Below are 17,956 nucleotides of genomic sequence, written 5' to 3'. Positions count from 1 at the left end.
CGCCGAGCCCGTCAAGTCGCGGCCGAACGCCCACGGAGCCAAGGCTGGTCCCGGCACCCCAGCCTCTCCCAGCGCCAAGCCCGTCAAATCGTGGCCGGACGCCCTCGGAGCCACGCATGGCTCCGACACCTCAGCCCCTCCCGGCGCCGAGCCCGTCAAATCGCGGCCGGTGGCTCCCGGAGCTGAAGCTGACCCCGTGCCAGCCACGTACAGGCTAAGCGCTGTCACTCCAACCGATGGCCAACCACCCCAACTCCGTACGGCCAAGAGGGTGGTCTTGCCTGGCCGCGGTGTCATGGCTGTCCCTGTTGGGACACTAGTGGGACACCGTACCAAGGATGCCATCCAACTATCTGCCCCAGAACAGAGGTTTGGGGAGTATCTTGTCATCCCAGAAGGCCTGTATGCACACAGGCCTGGCTCCGCCAGCGTGTTCCGAGTGCTGGTGGTAAATGAGGGGGAGATGCCTCTCCTGCTGAACGCCGGCCTCCCCGTGGCTGGGGAGCTGGTAAAGCCCAACATTCTGGAGGTTTCTGACAAGCTTCCCCCTCGTATCCATTCGTTCCAAGAGCCTGTTGAGCCCCCAGATATGCAGCAGCTGTGGGCAGCCCTTGAGATGGAGGAGAACGAATTTCTGCGCAAGGACCCCCTGCTCAAGAAGGAGGTCTGGACCATGTTGTCAGAGTACAGAGATGTCTTCTCAAACTCTACCCCCGGCTGCACTGATGTAGTAGAGTTACAGCTGCGCCTCAAGCCAGGGACCCAGCCGATCCGCCAGAGATTTAGGGATCTGAACCCGCGGCAGGAGGCTGAGCTGGAGAAGCAACTGGACACCTGGAGGAATCCGCCTCAAGCCAGCCAAGACCAAGCTGTTTCGAGCCAAAGTAGACTACCTGGGCCACACCCTCAGCCGTGAGGGGATAGCCATGCAAGAGGATTATATTGACCGCATCCTTGACTGGCCGGCCCCCATCACCCCCAAGGACCTGCTGGCGCTCCTGGGGTTCTTCGGCTACCACCGCCTGTTCATCCCAGAGTATGCCGACCTCACCTACGAGATGAATCGGCAGAAAACGGCCAAGACACTGACCTGGACGGCTGAGATGGAAGCCCAGCTGGTACAGCTCAAGGACAAGTTTCGCCAAGCCCCCATCCGAGCGCCACCCAGGTTTGACTTACCGGCCGTGTTTCACCACAGACTTCAGCAGCCGCGCCATCTCTGCCATACTCAGCCAATGCCAGGACGGCAAGGAGAGGCTTATTGCCGCCGTGGGGCGCAAGACAACCGACCCCGAAACTCGCTACCCATCCTGGAAGGGAGAGATGGCCGCCATCATGTATGGAATTCGGAAATTTCACGGCATCTTGTCCTACCGTAGTTTCCAGATCAACACTGATTCCTCAGCCTTGCTACAGATGAAGTCGCTGAACACATCCACAGGGATGGTGGCCCGCTGGCAGGAGGAACTAGCGGCCCTAGATTTCACTGTCTGCCATCGTCCTGGCACCCAGAACACCAATGCTGACGCCCTCAGCCGCCGGGAGGACGATAATATGCCGACAGCCACCGCCGAAGAATTAGCAGAGCAGGCTGAGTACCTTCACACCCTTTGCCAGCTAGGGGAGCCCGCAGCTGGCAGACCCTCCGCAGCACGGCTGGACCCGGCCAGAGTCTTAGAGGCACAGACACAGGATCCCCTCTTGCTCCGTGTCTGCCAGTGGGTAGCCGACGGCAAGGCCCCAACTAAGGCTGAGCTGCGAGGCAAGGACCGGGACGAGCAGCAGTATGCCAGCCGCTTCGCAGCCCTGGGACTCGACGAGCATGGCTGCCTCACCACCACCGACCAGACCCTGACAGGAGAGAGGACAAGATACCTGCTGCCTTCGGCCCTCCAGCAGGACGCGTTTTTCCTGGCCCAGGGGACCCCCATGGCCGGGCACTTTGGGATGGACGCCACTATTGCCCGCGTCGCCATGCATTTCTGGTGGCCCAACCTGTCCCGTGACGTCCGCCTGATGGTTCAGACTTGCCCTGAGTGTGTACAGAAGGTCACCAAGGAGAGGCTGAAGTTAGGGATACACGTGCCCTCCCGCCAGGGGTATCCACAGCAAGTCCTGTTTATTGACCTGGTGGGGCCCCTGCCAGAGACACCAGCCGGGAACCGCTACATCCTCACCTGTCAGGATGGGTTCAGCCGGTTTGTCAGCCTCTACGCCATCCCCAACAAGCGCACTCTCACGGTGGCTGAAACCCTACTGCACCGCCACCTGGCCACGTTCGGATGTCCCCTGAAGATCCACTCCGACAATGGGATGGAGTTTACTGGCCAGGTATTCAAGGAACTGGCCTCCAAGCTCGAGATTGGCCTGACACATCCACCGCCCTACAACCCGCAGTCCAACCGGGTGGAGAGGTTCCATCGGACGCTCAACACAGGCATGCGGCTGTTCCTGGACAGAGACGACAACAACTGGGAGCCACACTTGCCTGCCATTGCCTTCGCCTACAATACCAAAGCCTGCAGATCCACGGGCGTGACCCCGTTCCTGGCCTACTTTGGGAGAGAGGCCAAGCTCCCGGTGGACATGGTACTCCGGCTGCCAGACACTGAATATGCCTCAGTCCCAGCCAACGTCCAAGCCTTCCTGCAACGCTACCATGCCGTGTACGACGCAATCCAGCAGCGAGAGGAGGGAACCATCCGAAGGAGCGCGGCCGCCTACGAAGGCACGGCCAAGTACGAAGTTGGAGACCTGGTCTGGTATCTGGCCCCCCGCCTGGTGCCAGGGAAGTCAGCCAAGATTACCAAGAGATGGACTGGCCCTTGGAAGATAGTGAGACAAGCCACAGACGTCCATTATGTCATCAAACCTGCCTCTCCAACAGCCAAGATCTCGGAAATCACCGCGCATGTAGGCCGACTGCGCAAATACACCGGAGATGTAACTGCCCAGCAGATTCCAACAGACATCCAAGGCGACCTGGACGGCGACGAGGACGCCACTGAGCTGCCAGCCGGAGCTGCGGCGCTGCCAGCTAGTGACCCAGGACAGTTTCCAGTGTACCAGCCGGCAGCCGCCGCCCCACAGCCTAGCGGCCAGGATCGTGACCCTGTAGAAGAGAACCTGCAGCACCAACCCAACGAACCACCGCTGCCGCTGCCAGCCCCAGAGCCACCTAGGGATGCAATCTGGAACCCTGATGCTGACATGGAGCCCCTGCCGGCCAGCAGCGAGCCTGCAGGAGGAGAAGCGGCCACTGAGATGGAAGTGGCGGCCCCAGAGGGTGAAGCTGAAGCGATGACAGCCGTCCCCATCCGAGTGGGAGCTAAGAGGCCAAGCAACCTGGACCAGGCAGGCGCCCCCATGGAATTCTACGCGCCTTCCTCCATCGTTATTCCCCCCTTGGGAGCCTCCAGAGTGAGCCTAGGCCTCCGTGTCCAGTTACCAGCCGAGACAGAACTAGTCCTGCAAACAAGGCCAAACTTCCAACGACGGGGCCTGGCTGTCGCCAACCCGCGGCTGGAAGCCAACCGGGAGTTGACAATGCTGATATCCAACCACAGCCAAACCGAGCAGCGAGTGTCCCGCGGAGCCTGTATAGCCAGAGCTGTCCTACACTGAGCTGTGCCCCAGGAAGATGTTGTCGTGCGCAGACAGAGGCTGCCGTATCCCCAGGTTCAAGGCCTGGTGGCTCGGGAGCCCCGCAGCCCTTGAAGGGGAGGTTGTGGTAATACGGCAACAGACGGACGGGTAGTTTACAGAGTTTACGCAGTGGCTTATCATGACAAGCCTTCTGCACTAATCCTATTATATCACCATTCACCTCATGACCGCAGATGACCCCGTTGCGCAGCGGTCAAACTGGACTGGCTAAATAGGGGAGGGGCACGGACACGCAGCAATCACACGCCCCTCATGCAACTATACAACCGGGAGGCGGTGCCTCCCCTTTTACCACAGCTACCCCCACAGACTGTCTACCGCCGCGGGCTACGCCCTTGTCTCCCACACCCCCTTCAAACCTAACCTATTGTTATAATCTATTTGTATATATATAGTAAACATCCATTGTAAATGTATTCAGTTAAATATATAATTTCTGTATGACTAAATCCTGCTAGTTTGTTTTGGTAGAATACTTCAAGGCTAGGGCTCGTTGGATTCGAACTCGCAACCGGTGAGCTGAAACGCTTCGGCTTACCACATATACATTAATTGCATTTACATCTCCAATTGTTGCAAGGTGAATCAAATTATAGACTTCCAAACTAGACGGTAGAATAGTAAATATTGTCAGGACTAACCAGCGCTGAGGTCTTGTGACTTGCAAGACACTTATCTTTGCTGTGCTTGAAAGATAGGCAACTGACAATGACATACTGAAAGATATTATCAATTCTGAATATAATATTGTTAATTTTGATAACCCATTTGTAATGTATCTTATAGTTAGTTTCTCTGCTTTTGAGTCATCTCCACTTTCCTCTTCAGATATCAGACTGTCGATATGATAATTAATTCCAAGTGGTATGACTTGCCAAATGACTAGATGAATTAAAAACTTGCATGATAGAAACCGGAACACAAATCTGTTGGTGTGTTTGTTGAATCTAGCTGGGATAAGGCAGAGAATGGTGCACAGCTTTATCATTTTGGCCCACAGAGTTGGCTCACCTGTATTTAAGGTATGATAACTAAGGGGTCATCAGCAGCCGCGCTTAAGCCTCAAATAAAAATCCGCTATTGTGACAAAAAAAAATCGAAAAGATGGATTTTTTGTTTAGGGGCAGGTTAAGACATCCAAGTGAATTTTAAAGATACAATATGACGGGTTTATGGAGGCTGACACGCAGATGCCGAGCCCTAATTATCACTGTTGGCTTTGCTCCATAGCCTTGGGAGTTTGGTCCCAGGAGGGGTAATTGGGGTAACCAATAATTTAATTTATTTTTTAACCAGGATGACTTATCCATAAAAGTGAAGCTCTGGAACGGTAAGACAAACGAACATTAACACTTGTAGAGTGTCAGAACTTAATAATTAGAATATAAATGTATTGAAGTAAAAAAAAATGATAATCAAATTTGTTTAAAAACTGCTATATTACTGGATAATAATTTAGAACATACTTATATTTTTACTTGATTATAGAGATGCATCGCTTATAACATTTTACTTTGCTGCCTAGGAATCAGTATTCCAAAAATATATTTAATCGGAGTATTATATTACATAAAAATTTGATGTTAAGGACATTCTGGTAACGGTTATAGAGTAACTACGCTTTCTAAACCGTGCCTAACTTTTATAGTTATCACAATGCAAAGTTTTAAATCGATAGGACAATTACGAAAAAAGTTATCTGTTCCGGACGGATGGGCACAAAGACGTCCAAGGGGGGGGGGGTGGTAAAGTGGGGATTCCACCCCAAAAAAAAAACAAATTTGCCGTAGGCAACCCCAACCATTTAGGAGGGGGGTATTTCCCCCCTCCCCCAAACAATTTTCGCGCGCCATTTTAACCCCCCCCCCCCAAAAAAAGCAAGCTTGGGCGCCCCTGGATGGGCATCCGGACGGACGGACCGACTCTAATTATAGAAAAGCTACACTTTTAAAAAGAAGACAAAAAATTGGAAGTTAATAAATCATTTTTCTAGTATAGCCCCTCGATTCAACAAAACTGGAATCTTTCTGCTAATGAAAGTCGTCTATAATATGATGCAATAAATAACTATTCAGGCTACAATTCCCCCTTCCACCCAAATAGCCTAAAACCGGCTCAGAAAGAAATCAAATTTCTCAAAAAATCTAACATACATCTAGAATGCACATTTACACACTATTACAATAAAATGTTCATAGACTAATTAATAGTTATTCATCGTATCGTATTATAGACAGCTTTCTCTGGATATTAAAAGAAAAATTATAAGATTAACCAGTTTTTTATTTTGATATTCATTGAAAATTGTCTTTACGGTCGAGAACCGATTCTAATCCAGCGGATATTTATCGGATTCGAAGCCAAACTGAAAATAGCTTTAAAATTTTCAAAAATTATCTTTGTCCTATATAATTTAAAAATCAAATTTTTAAATAAATCTGAAGAAAAACGAAGATGACAACATCCATAAAAGCAAAACAGGATAGATACTGTTTAACGGCATACTTAAATTTTTAAGACTTGATTATAGAAACGCTTTGCTTATAACAGGGTACCTTATTGTAATATGATTTAATATCACAAAAATCAGATTAATAGGATAATTATATAATATAAAATATTTTTGTTAAAAAGAAACAAGTCTTGACGCACGGACTTTCTAGTAATGATTATAGAGTTGGTATACTTCCTAAATCGTACTTTTTTGTTACAGGAATCACCATGCAAAGTTTGAAATTGATAGGACAATTCTAAAATGTGTCAAGTTTTTGTACCTGTCATATCAGCAGCAGTATCAGATTCTATCTCTCTGTCAAGGGGTCTAATTGGAACAACCTTCATGATGGAACGCTTTTCTAATAATGAACACTTTTTATAAAGTATAAGATCAATATTGGTAAACAAACATTTTATTGCAAAACAAGGATGACAGCATCCTTAAAAGTGAAGCTCTGAAACGGTATGACAGACGATTATTAACTATTGTAGAGTGTCAGAACTGAAATAAATATATAAGTTTTGACAAAATTATACGTAAATTTGTTGCAAAACTTCTTAAATACAGAATACTGTTTAAGGACATACTGACATTTTTAGGACTTGATTTTTGAGATGCTTCGCTTATAATATTGTACCTTATTGTAATAGGAATCAGTACTCCAAAAATCAGATTAATCGGATGATTTCATCACTTACAAAATTTTTGGTCATTTTAAAAAAACCATAAGATGGTTTAAAATAGGTTTGGTTAGGTTTAGTATCCACTTCTACGTTTGTCACTCCTGCATTAGTCCTAGGACAATTTATTTAGCCTTGGGGATTTTTTTCTTCATACATTGTAATAATGAATGTAGAATATTAATATACGTGGATATAATTACAGAAGAAAATTGTCGTTAATTTAGGTTGCAATATCCCTCGCATTTATTGGTCGGGCCGTTTATCCAATTGGAGGGATGGGTATGGGGTAAATGGAGATCGTTATTTTAGCCCGCCACACAGTTCATTTTATTACAGAATATGAAAATCTGGTGTAAGATCCAAGTAATAATAAATCCATTATTGTAATTTATGTAAGTTAGCCATCGCTTGTTCATTTAATACCTTGAGATGTAAATATTCATTTATGCAAAACAGAGTCCTGTATTTAGCTAGTTTTGCAACAAATTTACTTACAATTATGTTAAGACTTATGCATTATTATTCTGCTTATTTAGTTCTGACACACAGCAAGTGTTAATGTTCGTTTGTCCTAAAACCCCTAAAAAGGAGATGGATAATCCCTCATTTTTATGACGTCTAAAAAATATTAAAAAGTGTTAAAATTGGTAATAGTTGCGCAAATGATAATTATATTTTAATTTGTTTATTTATCGTTAACCAATTTCTAGCACAAATTATAAATAATTATTTTTAAAAGCGAAGCTTTTCTATAATTAGGGTCGGTCCGTCCGTCCGTCCGTCCGAGATAGATAGCTTTTATTCGTTAATTTAGGCATGTTAGAATTGTCCTAATGATTTCAAACTTTCAATAGTGATTCCTATGGTAGTTAAACACCATTTAGAAAGCGTAGTAACTCTATAATCATTACCAGAATGTCTGTATATCCATTTTAAACATGTTGATATAATCTAGGGGCAAAAGTTTATTAAAGCATTACCGACAGAAAAACGGACAAAAAAATCTGATTAAATCTTTTTAATCTTTTAAAGGAGGTGTTTTAAATCAATAGGATAATTATAACAGACAAAATCTACCATCCGGGATAACTATCCTAATAATACAAAGTAGAACGATGTCTGTCTGTCCGTCTGACCGTCTGTCTGTCTGTCCCTTAAGATCTCGGTAACCACTGAACCGATCGGATTCTACTCTTCAGGGTATCTACCTATTGGTCCTGTGGTGGTTTTAAGCTATTTTCTCGGGGGGTGGGACACCCCCAACCCCCCCAAAAACCAAAAAATCCCCCCCCCATTTTTTTATTTTTTATTTTTTTTTTTTAAAGGAGATTTCCATGGTCCTTTACGATTTTCGCAATAATTTTTTTATCACCTCTTGGGGCAACGCCCCTAGAGGCTAGGGGCGAAGCCGCTAGTATTATATAAAGTAGTGAGCGTTTTTTGTCTGTCTCGAAGGATCTCGCTAACCGCTGAACTGATATTGTTCTCCTTTACAGTGAAGCTTCTTGACGAACGGACAAAATGACGGACGGACAAAAAGAATTAAACAAGGCGGACAATATCCATAAAAGCGAAGCTCTGAAACGGTTGGACAATCGAACATTAATACATGTAGAATGTCAGAACTGATTAATAAGAATATAAATGTATAATTTTGAAACAAATTTTCTTAAAAATTTGTTTAAAAACAACTTAAATACAGGACAATGTTTAAGGACATACTTACATTTTTAGGACTTGATTATAGAGAGGCTTTGCTTATAACATTGTTCTTCGTTATCCAAGGAATTAGTATTCCAAAAATCAGATCAATCAAATATTTATAACACAAAATTATTTAGCTTTTAAAAAGTTAAAAATCAACATGTTTGAAATGGACGCACGGACATTCTGGTTTGAAATCAATAGGACAATTCTAACATGCCTAAATTAACGTAAAGAGCTAACTGGCGGACGGACGGACAAACTAACAGACAGACGCACGGACAGACAAAGTGAATTATAGAGTAGTTCCGCTACTGAAAAGATATAAATATTACTGATTAGATCTTAACGAGCATAAATGTCTTCTCGTTCATAAAAAGAACAAGGTTGACAACATCCATAAATGCGTTACGAATCTGACAAATACATAGCGCCAGCGCTTATAATTCAGGGAGAAAGGGGACATTGGGCTGTTTACTACACTTGTCGTTTTCTTATTCGTTGGCTTGACAACTTTAGGGACATAATTATTAATTAAATTCTGATTTGTTGGTTCATTGAGTTGAGTGTCAAACGTTTCAACTACTAATTTTAATATACAAAAGGTGTAATTTTGTGTAATATCATTTGGGATGTATTGTATAACAGGTACAAACTTTATGAGAATACTTGTAGAGTTGTATTGCTTTCTTTATAATGCCTAAATTTTACGGGAATCTGCTTAAACTTGGAATATACAGGATAATTCAACGATTATAGCTATTCTGTAAGAATGGACGTACGGATGGACTAGCCCTAATTGTAGAAAAGACTCTCTTAACAAACATCCACACACACACACACACATGCACACACACACACACATGCACACACCATACACACACGTCACACACACACACACACACACACACACAAACACAAATAAACATAATAAAAAGATAGCGTTATACTTGATTTCCTTACCATATGTGTTTATAGGCTCGCCAATTATTTACAGCGCAACTTTGCTGATTTTATTTATGCCTAGCGAGCTATTGTATAATTTGGGTCGGTCCGTCCATCCTTGACGGTTAGCTTTTTTTGTGTAACGGTTAGCACTTTTCGTTAAATTAGACATGTTAGAATTTTCCTATCAATTTCAAACTTTGCATGATGAATCCGATCTAACACTCTACATACAAGTGTTCGTATGTCCTACCGTTATGTACACTATACAATGAGTGTTTTAAAAATCTCTCTCACTCCTTTTTTTTGTCAGCTGATGCGTATCATCTCTAAATCTGCTTATTTAAATCTTTTGCACTGTACAATTGGATATATTATAACATTTATCTAAAACCAGAGGTGTATTCTTTAAAAAAATTTGCCCACTAATCGCTTAGTGGGGCAAAATTGTTTTTGTGAAAAATCCACCAAAATCACATTAAAAATCTACAAAAATTAAACAAAATCATAGAAGGGTTATGAACAGAAGATTTTATTTAATTTTTGTAGATTTTTTATGTGATTTTGGAGGATTTTTCACGAAAACAATTTTGCCCCACTAAGCGATTAGTGCGGCAAATCTTTTTTAAGAATCCACCTCAGATTTTTAGTTCTCTGATAGAATGAAACGGTATTATCCTCTTAGGATTTTATTTTCAATTTTGAAAATTAGGCTGAGTTACACTAGTTCCCAAAAATGTATAATAACATTTTCTAATTCGTTAGCTTAAGAACTGTGGGGACTTTCAATTAAATTTTTATTGGTTGGTTCATTAAAATGAGTGTCCAAACGGTTCCACCACTAATCATAATATACAGAAGGTGTAGTTTTGTATAACATCTTTGGGCATTTACATTAATATATCGGGCTTTGCTTTATCCATTTAGATCTCTGCAGCCTATCTCTTTAATATAAAGATTTGAGTACAGCAGGGAAGGAAAGGACAACGGCACTGAATGTAATCTTCACCCATTTTCATTTCGGCTAATAATAAGTGTTACTAGATGTAAAGAGATAAGACAATGGCCGATAAATTGATGTAAATCCCAAATGATGATATACAAAATTACCCACTCTTTAAATAAAACTATTTTTGGTTGAAACGTTTGTACACAAAGATTAATGAACCAATTTAATAAAAGTCCCCAAAGTTATTAAGCCAACGAATAAGAAAACGTTACTATAGATCTTTTTGGACTTGTGTAGTCCCCTCCCTCCCTGATCAGGAAGATTTATCTCCCATAGTCCTATCCATGAAACCCTGGTGTACAGCAATGAATATAGAATATACATGGATATTATGACAGGGGAAAAATTGTCTTCAATTTAGGTTGTTAACATAGAACTTATTAATTGGTCAGTTCGTTCATCCAGTAGGAGGGGAGAGGACGGGTAATGGGGATGGATCGTTATTTTAGCCCGCTGCAAGTTAAATTTTCTTAGAGAACATGAAAATCTGGTGTAACATCCAAGAAATAATAAATCCATCTGTACTCTTACAGCCAAATGTTATAAATTCTAAGTACATTAATATAAATTGGACACCTTGTGTACTTTTGTGAACACCTTTTGTCCCAGGGGTTATGTACTAAACGGATGGCGAAATAACTGACCAAATATGAGGTACTTATTAAAAAGCTAAATTGACGACAAATTTTCCCATGTCAATATATCCACTCGGTATATCTTATATCTATTGAAAAACGAATAGAAAATTCATTTTATTACAATACCTGTTAAAATTTAGACTGTAAATTTCACTGATACCAAATTCTCATTCGTTGCCTGATTGGTAGGTTCAAACTAGCAGTTACCAGTTAAAATTGTCAAAAGATCAAGGAAGGAATAAAACATTGGATATCTCTTTGAGTAATTATATGCATACTCCAAATGTTTTAAATACACATTTTCGGGTGGGGTTCTAATTCAGAACCAGATTTTATACAGTGCATATTTTGTACATTTAGTTTTTTCGAGTTTTATAAGTATTTTTCCAAGTTTAATTTCTAAATTGTACATTACTAAGATATTTTAAAACAATTATTAATTTTAAACTGTGGTTCTATACTCTTGTACTTTTATAACTTGTGTACGTATATATTCGGACTTTTGGGTATTTGTCATCCATTTTCGCCCATTTAAGAGACATATGTTATGGCGTTAGAAGACTGGATTGAATCTATGACAGTAATTGTCAATAAAACCCCTAGAAATTACGTACAAGTATGGAAGTAATTTCATTAGTGCATTTTTAAAAGCGAAGCTTTTCTATAATTAGGGTCGATACGTCTGTCCGTCCATCCGTAAAGGAAAGCTCTTGTCGTTAATTTATATGTGTTAGAATTGTCCTTTCGATTTCAAACTTGGCGTGGTGATTCTGTAACAATTAGGTACGATTTAGGAAGCGTAGCGACTCTATTCTCGTTACCAGAAAATGAAAACATGCTATTTTTTTTTAACTTTCTGACAAAAACTTTTTTATGATATGATTATTCTATTCATCTGCATTTTGGAATACTGATTCCTAGGACATCAAGGAATTAAATCATAAGCGAGGCATGTGCATCATCAAATTAAAAATGAAAAAAATGTCCGACACAACCCAATCTTTCCCGATTTTGTATAATTTTTGATGGAACACGACTCCAGTGACGTCATATTTTTCTTTCCCGAAAAAGGGAAGGGGGGAAGAAAAAAAGAGATGGAAGAAATGGGGTTTTCCCCATCTCTTTTGAAGAGATTTTCTTCCCCCCTTCCCTTTTTCGGGAAAGAAAAATATGACGTCACTGAAGTCGTGTTCCATCAAAAATTATACAAAATCGGGAAAGATTGGGTTGTGTCAAATGTCCTTTTTTTGTATCCTGTATTTTCGCAATTTTGCAACACATTTATGTACAATTTTGTTTAGACTTACATCTGCTAATTAAGTTCTGACACACTCTACAAGAGTTATTATTTGTTTGTCCTTCCTTCTGATTTGAGATTTAAGCAATAATTAAAATATCATATCTAATCGTTCTAAGAATCTTCATTGAATCAATTAATAGTCAAAATAGCTCGACAAAGGTCAATACTATAAATTGATAAATTGAATAAATCTCGTGTTTAACATAAGTGTCAAAACGTTTCAACCAGTAATTGTAATCTATAGTAGGTGCAATTTTATCCATGTAATCCACTAATGGGAGCAGTATTTTAGTATTTATTTGCCCTTGTACTTTAAACTTTTCGGCTTAATGGGTCTGTTTTCGGGGAGGGAGGATACATTGGGCTGTTTATTACACTGGTCCCCAAAGTTTTATGATAACGTTTTCTTATTCATTGGGTCAAAAAATTTGTTGATATTTGTTTAATTTTGATTGTTTGTGTCCAAACATTTCAACCACTAATTGTATCTACAGAAGGGATAATTTTCATATCATCATTGGGAATATACATAAATTTATCGGCCATTGTCTTATCCCTTTAGATCCCTGGTCTGTTTATCTGTCAGACTAAGAGACATTACACTTATTTATGCAAAACGGGTCACTAGCTGCCTATAATTTCACAGCCAGATGGTCTCAAAATTAAGAGACAGTACACTTATTTATTTATGCAAAACGGGTCACAGATGGTCTCAAAATTGAGTTTATATTTTATCAATGGATATATATGTATAATAAGATATATAAGTTTTCCGGAATTTTAAAGTTAGGGGGAGATTTGAAATCTGGATCGAATTTTGAGGATTTTTTTTTTATAAAATTCGTTTTTTTGTATAATTCTTTATCTAAAAGCGGAAATGCAATTTAAGGTAATTAATTTTGGCATCTGTAATTGGTGGATTTAAAAAATCTGCGCTCTGATTGGATGGCGTACATCATTCAACCAATTAGAGCGCAGGTAGTTTAAAATCCACCTATCCTATCCTTTTATATAAAGTAGTAAGCGTTTTTTGTCTGTCCCAAAGGATCTCGCTAACCGCTGAATCTATATTGTTCTCCTTTACAGTGAAGCTTCTTATAGGTCCTGGGAAGGTTTTAAACTATTTTTGGGGAGGGTGTCTACAACCCCCTCCCCCCAAAAAAATATTTTTTTTCTTTTTTTAAACTCAAATTTAAAATGGAACGAGGAGGTCGACTTTACCCCCTCCTACCTTAGGTGCCCCTAGAGGCTTCTAGGGGGCGTAGCCGCTAGTTGGTCAAAATTAATTAACTTAAAATGCATTTCCGCTTTTAGATAAAGAATTATACAAAAAACGAATTTTATAAAAAATCCTTAAAATTTGATGCAGATTTCAAATCTCCCCCTAACTTTAAAATTCCGGAAAACTTATATATCTTAATGTATAATACACTTGGATATACTGACAAGGGAAAAAATGTGGTCAATTTAGGTTGCTAATATGGACCTAATTAATAGGTCAGTCTGTTTATCCAGTAGGAGGGAAGGGCAAGGGATCGTGGGGAGATCGTAGCCAGCTACAAGTTTCACTTTATTAGGGTACATGATAATCTGGTGTAAGATCCAAGTAATAATATATCCATTAGTTTATATTCTACTATATCTGATCTTTTTTATGAGAGCATGGCAGGGCATATTTTGTTGTTTTTTTATTGTGTCACTTTTTTTTCTTTACATAATGATTCCTATAACAGTTAGGTACAATTAAGAATAGTCATTACAGAAAGTCCGTACGTCTATGTTCATTGTTCAATATTTTTTAGTTTATTTATACAACATTTTTAAACGTAGTTCTTCTAATACCATGATTTTTGTAATGATAATTCCTTTGACGATTTGGCACAATGTAGCAAGCCAAGCTTTGTGTACGACCTCTGTGAAAAGGATAATTTCGGCAATCATTTTTTGCTCAGATAAAACATCCCTGCCATCTGACTGTGGCACTTCTAACAGTCCCTTTTAGCGAATAATTTATTTGGACAAAAAACGAACCATATGTTTGAAAAATAATAAAAAATCTCACGTTTTAAGAAAGGAGCTCTATCCATGGGATTTCAAGAGATAAGACAATAGCCGATAAATTGATGTACATTCCCCAATAATGCTTTTTGAAACTTTCCCTTCTGTAGATTACAATTAGTGGTTGAAAATTTTGGAAACTCAACTTAATGAACCAACTAATCAAAATTCAATAAAAGTACAAAAAGTTGTGAAGCTAACGAATACGAATAAATTATTATTAAACTTTGGGGACTAGTGTAATAAGCAGCCTAATGTCCCAGGGAGTAAGGGAGGGGACAATGGATCAACTATTCAATTTTTAGGAGTCTCAGACTTTGGGTACTGGCTTAAAGGGAATGTGCAAGAATTTAGCAGTTTCTGACTGAGTTTGGGTACTTGCGCATGAAATGCCGCTACTCGTTGTGTATGTTTTGAATATTGCAGACGGGGAGAAGGGATAAGGGAAGTGGGGGCAAGGGAAATAACTACTCGTTGTGTTACCTAGATTACCTCGTACGGGCGGGATTGCAGTACCGGACCTTATCGACTTGATGTACTTTCCAGGTCATGGTCCAGCAATCCAGGAGAACTAAGGATGACTAACGCACCCTTCTCTGTCCAAACACCCAAGGATATTAGGCTAAGTAACATCCATCAGACAACCAACTCTCTGTGATGCACGACCTTTGTCTGAGAAGTCCCAACTGTGCATGGTAACGAGTTGCGCCTGTTTTGGGCCAAGGCATTCCCCCTACTCTAACTATTTATGTCGCGCATCTGACATAGCAGCAGTAGGAACCATTTTTAACGTCTTTAGTTATGACGCGGTGTCGGCCCGAGATTCGAACCTATCACCTTCCCGACGACGAGCGGATGCGCTACGTGTTGAGCCACGGTCGCGGGTTACTTGTTGTGTTAGTTTGGAATGTAGCAGACGGGGAGAAGGGAGGTGGGGGCAAGGGGCAAGGGAAATAAACAGAATAAAAAGGGGCAGTCATATTCTTTCTAGCAGCTGGCCGGGTCCAATAATTTTGTAATATAAAAATCACACCATAAAACCTCAATATATTTCATCAAAAACAAGTTGTGATTTCACTTTACATGACGCTACGGAAATCTATTATTCAATTAACAATCCTTTTATAATTTCCTACAAATTTATTGGATTAAACTGGATTTCATGCCCTTTCTTTGATAACTCTTATATTGAATTAATTGCCCATTGTCCCCTCCCTTACTCCTTGCCAATGTCCCCTCCAATACTCAAAGATTTAGGGAGGGAGGGGGCAATGGACTGTAAAGTGTATTACTATTGACCCCCAAAGTTTTATTTTATTAGCTTGGAGTGAAAGATTGAATCTTGATTGATTTGTACAAAGTAACGGAGTCTAAACTTTTCAACCATTAATTTTCATCTACAAGAGTTAAAGCATAATATTAAGAGGTACATAAATCTATCGTTCCAATGGTCCTATCCCTGAGGAACCCTGGTCTCTTTAGGGTAAGATTTATGTGATTTAAAGTTGATACCTGCAAAAAAAAAAAGAGGTTGAACATGAGGAGAGGGAAAGACAATTGAAGAAAAGATTATAATCCACCAAATTTTAATAAACCCGTATTAATTAGTATTACCCCTTCTGTAGATTTCAATTAGTGGTTGAAACGTTTGGACACTCAACTAAATGAATCAAACAATCAAAGTTCTATAAAATACCCGAAAGTTACTAAGACAAATATAAGAATACGTTTTCATAAAACTTTGGGGACTAGTGTAATAAACACCCCAATGTCCCCTACACCTAATTGTCAAATCTTACTCATTTTTAAATTATCGCAAAAAGATGGATTTAAAATCTATAAATTAAACCTGTGGCATACACAGCGATTCACCAAGGGGGTGAGACCATTAGGGGGCAGATTAGGGGGTTAAAAAGGGAGAAGACAGGCCGTCTTTATATCAATTTTATCAAATGTTGACACCACTTTTCCCTTCCCTTACACACGACAATGAATTTAACTATAGGTTTTTATTCTTAAATTCATTCCTGACTTATGCTAATAGCCTGGGCTACAAATTTAAACCTAAAATTATTACAACTAACGTTTTAAGACCAGCGGCTACGCCCCTAAAGGCCTCTATCTATCTAATCTTATTTTCTGAAGCTATAATTCTCCAATATTGATGGTCTGAATTAATAGTAATTTTAATGGAAGCTTTTTGCATGTCTTTGGGTAGTTTTTGGATATTTTTATGACCTGCCTCACACTCCACTTAAAAGGGTTAAAAAAAGATATCCTACGATCTGAAATAGTAGCAAAAATGGCATCTGTCTGTTTTTAATGGTCTCTAAAACTTCTAGACAGTTTGATTTTTTTTGTTCTATTTGTGTTATACATAAAAGATTTACGTCCTTTTTGTTAATGCTTTTAATCTCAAATGCCTTTAAATCTCTATAGAATTATTTGTCTCTTTTTTTTAGTAACGCTATATTTAAAAAATCCTATTTATCAATATTTAATTTGTACAATGATTAAGGAATCTAATAAAGCTGGGATAAAACAATGACCGATAAGGTATTTCTACAATGCTGATACATAAAATTATAGATTTTAATTATGTGGTTGAAACGTTTGGACACTAAACTTAATAAAAAAGCCAATCATAATTGAACAAAGTCACAGCCCAATGTCCCCTCCCCTCCCTGACTATAATTAGAATCCTTATCTAACAGGTTGATGGAGTCCTGTGAAGACGACATTTACTCAATTATCAAATTACACACTGAACGCGGCATTATTTGACTGATCTGCGCTCCAAGCGTGCTTTTTTGGATTCTTAAAGTTTTTCGTTAAATTTTATGTTAAATTAATCAATTTTTATTAAGAAAGCTTGAAATTTTATGTATTTTTCACATACCTATGTTTAAGTAGAATAAAATGTTATTGTGTATTTTATTGACGTTAAGCGTGTTAAATGTTTTAAATTTTTAAAATGTCAGATTTATTATTATGAAAAAACAATTATTTTATAACATGTAAATAGTATATTTTTGTGTAAGAAACCTGTTTTTTTCTATGTTTACATATTTTAAATCCAATTTAAAAGTAGAATTGCCTAAAAAATAGCATTAACATTTATTAACATGTATATATTTGTAAGAAGGTAAAATATTATACATTAAAAGCCGATACTAATAATTTCTTTTCTAAATTTTGGTTTATCTCTCCTTCAGTTAATTGCTTGGTCTAATTGTTTAATAAGTCATGTTAGAATTGACATATCGATTTTAAACTGAGCATGTTGATTAGTCTAACATTGAATGTAAAAACCATAGTTAGCAACTGGTAACCAATATGAGAAATTTTGTAAGTTTATTTTAATTGCATTGGGTGTATAGGTTTGTAAATAAAAAATTGTGTATCATCTTTTTTTTCGTTTGATAATCTTCTAATTTGAAATGCTTTGTGTTACTC

General features: G+C 39.6%; 1 protein-coding gene across 1 annotated transcript in view; it reads left to right on the top strand.

Annotated features, from left to right (window-relative positions):
- Positions 1–17,956, top strand: part of MED18 (mediator complex subunit 18) — a 550,858-nt gene that overhangs the window by 458,282 nt on the left and 74,620 nt on the right. The gene's annotated exons all lie outside the window — the stretch shown is intronic.

This window comes from Acartia tonsa, chromosome 4 (genome assembly GCF_053477335.1).
Source record: "Acartia tonsa isolate MP-2025a chromosome 4, ASM5347733v1, whole genome shotgun sequence".
Lineage (NCBI taxonomy): Eukaryota > Metazoa > Arthropoda > Copepoda > Calanoida > Acartiidae > Acartia > Acartia tonsa.
Note: the sequence above shows the minus strand (reverse complement) of the source record. Positions and strands in the feature narration are given on the sequence as shown.